The sequence below is a fragment of the Brassica oleracea genome, chromosome C4, assembly GCF_000695525.1.
Source record: "Brassica oleracea var. oleracea cultivar TO1000 chromosome C4, BOL, whole genome shotgun sequence".
Taxonomy (NCBI): domain Eukaryota; kingdom Viridiplantae; phylum Streptophyta; class Magnoliopsida; order Brassicales; family Brassicaceae; genus Brassica; species Brassica oleracea.
In genome coordinates, this window is record NC_027751.1 from 33,645,217 (window position 1) to 33,649,310 (window position 4,094).

The 4,094-nt window shown below is 38.3% G+C and overlaps 1 long non-coding RNA gene across 5 annotated transcripts; it reads right to left on the reverse strand.

Annotated features, from left to right (window-relative positions):
* Nucleotides 1-1,640: 1,640 nt before the first annotated feature.
* LOC106342794 lies at nt 1,641-3,526 on the reverse strand. Of its 5 annotated transcripts, none has more exons than XR_001269888.1 (5): nt 3,202-3,526; nt 2,939-3,007; nt 2,542-2,853; nt 2,248-2,364; nt 1,641-2,123 (listed from the first exon to the last, which is right to left on the reverse strand). It is a non-coding gene; the product is annotated as an uncharacterized LOC106342794 (long non-coding RNA). The 5 variants fall into 5 exon arrangements; XR_001269889.1 differs by lacking the exon at nt 3,202-3,526 and having other exon boundaries at nt 2,542-2,609; nt 2,705-2,853; nt 2,939-3,195; XR_001269886.1 differs by lacking the exon at nt 3,202-3,526 and having other exon boundaries at nt 2,939-3,195.
* Nucleotides 3,527-4,094: the final 568 nt, after the last annotated feature.

Genomic DNA, 4,094 nt, shown 5'->3' on the forward strand with positions numbered 1-4,094 from the left:
GCATTTATCCTGCAGATGACCATACTTCTTACACAGCTCACACTTCAAAGGCAGCCATGGATAGGTGACCTCAATCAAAGTTTCCTTACCATTAGAATAACCAGAGATGATTTTCCTAGGCAGCGGTTTTGTTAGGTCCACCCTAACGTATAACTTGGCTATCTTGAAGTTTTCCTTACGCTCTGTTTCTGGGTACAGAGAGACAGGTTTTCCCACAGCCGTAGCCAGTCTACTCAAGCTTTCCTTATTAAAAAGAAGATAAGGAACATTCCTGAGTTCCACCGGAACCACGGCTTGAGTGATCGGCGCTTCATTCGGAGTGAAGTCTGGAGACCAAGGAGCAACAAACATTGGGAAGCCAGCAACATTCCAACATGTCCGGGACAATAGAAATTCTCTGGTATTGGCGTTTGTGACCCTCAAGAGAAACTCTCCTTCTCCCACGTTGTGGACAAAGATTCTCGGACCGTTCTTTGCCCATAGAGCGTTGACAACTCCGATAATTTGACCCATAGCTGGCCAATCTCCATGGAATCGAGCATATATGAACTCTTTGAACTCCTCCTTCGCGGCCGCTATGTTTTCATCCGGAATAAATACGAACGGGACTCCAGTAACATGCTCTGACGGAGTACCGATCTCCTCTAACTCAGCTGAAGCTTTCAGCAGGCTAGCGTAGCTCTTTGTCTCCTTCGTAACCTCAGGGAGCACCGGTAAAGATACCTCCTTTGAAACTGAAGTAGCAAGCTTTGGTGTCGGGATCTCAACACCTTCCTCCCCGTTAGAAGCAGGAGTAATTTCTTCCGTAATCGGCGGATCCACTGAGAGGACTGACGAAACCGGAACTGGAGAAGCAGATACTACCGGAGAGGCAGCTACAACCACCGTACTGAACGGAGGAGATGTCTCAGAAGCCACAGCAGTGGCTATTTCAGCAACGGAGGACGCAGCTCCGGCGATTAGAGACTTCTTCTTCAACGAGTTAACGGAGACAGACGGCTTGGCGGCAGCCTGAAGGCGAGCCATTTTTGATGATCCGCAGAGGGCGTTGCGACGTTTCTTTTTTGGAGACATAGCAGAGTAGCAGAGAAAAAAAAAAGGGGGGGGGGGGGCGAGTTCTCTCACTTCCTTCTTCTTTTCTTCTTCTTCCATATTTCCCTTGACAGAAAATAAGAAACCATGTTATTATTAATGAAAGGTTTATGGTAATTACAAATGTTTTTAAATACTTTGTTAAATATTTGAGTTGATATTGTTTGAGTGAATTGGTTATATATTATGTTTAAACAATTATTTTCATGAGTTATTTCCTTATATACTATATTAAAATGATTGAGAATCAAAGATGCTTGACTAAACTGTATTATACCATCACCATGCATATTTATGATTTTTTTTTCAAATGATACAATATTTTTTATTTAGAGAATAATTATTTTATTTATTTATTTATTACTTTTTCCGAATTGTTGTACATTAAGGTATTTGTCCAAACTTGACTAAATTGTATTCCTTTGTTTTTTTTTTTAACTTTTTTCACTTAATAAAGACTTTTCTTGCTTTAATTTAAAAATTAAATTTGTCAATTGCAATAGTGGTGTTTATTGTTGCTATATATTTTTTAATTGTTTTCAAAATAATACCAAAATAATACCAAAACAATACAAACCAAAAATCTGGTTGCTAAAAAAGTTCCAGAACCACAACACAGATACTAAAATTACTGGGTGTACCAAAATACTTAACTAACGATAACCAAGAACCGGATAGTTAAAAAGTTGAAAGACAACAACATTACTCAGTGAAGTGTAAAAACATAGGAACCGGAAATGGAACTGCGAAATTTTTCGCCAACTTCATTGTCTCCATAGTTGGAGTGATCAAGCATCTGGAGGTTTCTTAAGATTTGGACCCTTGTCACCATCCATTTTTTCCTCCTTCGTGTTGATCAGTGGATCAGTTTCGGAGGAATTGGTTCAGACACTTCTGAACAGCCTTCGATTGATGCAGCAGCATCACACCTGTTGGTGACTTGGTGTTATCTAGACCAATGTTGTTTACAATTAGGTTCGAGTCCATAGAGAGATTAACAGCCCCTGTCATATCATCATCTGGATGGTCCTCTGCATTCTACCAACAAAGCTTTTGTGAGTTTAGGTCCATTCATGGTGATAAGACAGTAGGCAAAGATATTAACCGTCAACTTCATGTAATTAAAACTGACAGATGAGAGCTGATTATGTTCACCTCCAACTAATTTCGGATAGATGTTGGTTGCGATCATCACCTTTGGCTCAACACACAAGAGTACTAACTTTTCATGAAGTAGATAAACCGTAGTTTCCCTTACCTGACAAACAACGTCTGCAAAAAACTGTTGTTACATAAGTTGAGTAAAGGAGATAATAATCTGTTTTTAGGAAAGGGCTGTTGGGATGTTATTAGTTGAGAAACAAATAAGTTGAGCATTTTCAAGGTTATAGAAGTAGGCAAATATGAAATCAATAGAAGATGAAAGGTTTTAAGGTTGAAGAAGATTACCTTATTTCATTGTGAGCCTTCCATCATCGAAGAAGACGTGTCACCACAAACTGCCTACAGTGGCCATCCTTCAAATCAGAAAAGTTGATTTGAGAATTTGCCATTCATGGAAGCTTAAGTTAGTAGAGGAGATAAAAAAAAACTAAAAGCAAACACACTAAACCATTGAGTAGATATATGATATAATCTCAGTCTCATAAAAATGATATATTAAAGACTTCTTCTTGTTCTTGGTTCGGTTTCAGTCACAAAAGTCCATCATTTTAATAGTGATAGCTTTCTCAGAATTGTTGATAACGTGCAAATCAGATTCTACAAAAAGAACCCAAAAAGAACTCTCAACACGCATATACAAAAACAGTAAATCCAATGATCCAAACAGAAGAAGAGAACATACTGGAATTTCAGATTATCAAGTGTCTCTGGTTATAGTCAGTGTCATCCCAAGAGAATTCAAATCGAGCCACTGTTTAAGAATGAGAGCCCAGACGATCTTAGTAAACGCAGGGATCATACATCAAAAGAGATTAGAAATGCATAACAAACAAAATCTATCCATGAAATAAAGCAGATCGATAGAAGAAGGAAATTAAACAATCGAGAGAGAAAGAGAGAGCTTATAATGATTGAGGGGATGATGTTCAAGGGATGAAGGCTTACCCTTTTATAGGTAAAATACACACCGCCTTGAATGGATGAGTATCATTGAATGAGACTTTGTGCTTGATTTGCGTCGATTGAGTTAAGATGTTTCTTAAAGGCGATGAATCAAGTCACTTCGTAACGTCTCACAGGAAAGAACCAAAGACAAAACGATGCTGTAGAAGCTTGATACAAATATTCTTCACGACGGTTCGTCTCGCTTGACATGCTAAATCTCCATTGTTCGTCTAGCTCTTGGATTTCACAGATGAAAAAAGACGATGAACCCTAATTTTCTCTTTAGTCTCTCGTGAAGAAGATTGTATCTTTCTATCGGGCTTGGACATTGACAGAGAAACAGAATAATAGCTCATTAACGGAGAAAGCCCATAAAGTAACAAAATAACGTAACAAAACGCAGCGTTTAAAAACACGTGTCACACCCAGAGACAAAGAATTACTGACGTGGCAGCAGGAAAATGAGAGAATAGTGTACTTTATAGTAATAGAAGATAGATGTGATAGTAATAATGTTTGGTAAGTTGAATAGACATAACGTTTCAACATAACGTTTTCTCAGGCTACATCTTTGTTATTCAAGTTGATTTGCTTTATCTTTCATGGTATCAGAACCATGGAAAGGAATCATGATCTGCTACTTTGCTATGCACTTTTGATTGATTAAATTGTCACGTGGATATGTTATATATGTTCCCAGAAATCTTGGTCTTAACACTACAAGAAAACAGCAAAGATTCTGAGGGAAAAAATCGTCGGAATTTCGTCGGAATACCGTTATTCCGACGACGTACCGACGAAACAAGTCGTCGGAAATAATTCCTCGGAATTTCTTCTTTCGTCGGAAATCCCTCGGAATTTTCAGACGGAATTCCGAGGAAACAAATTTCCGA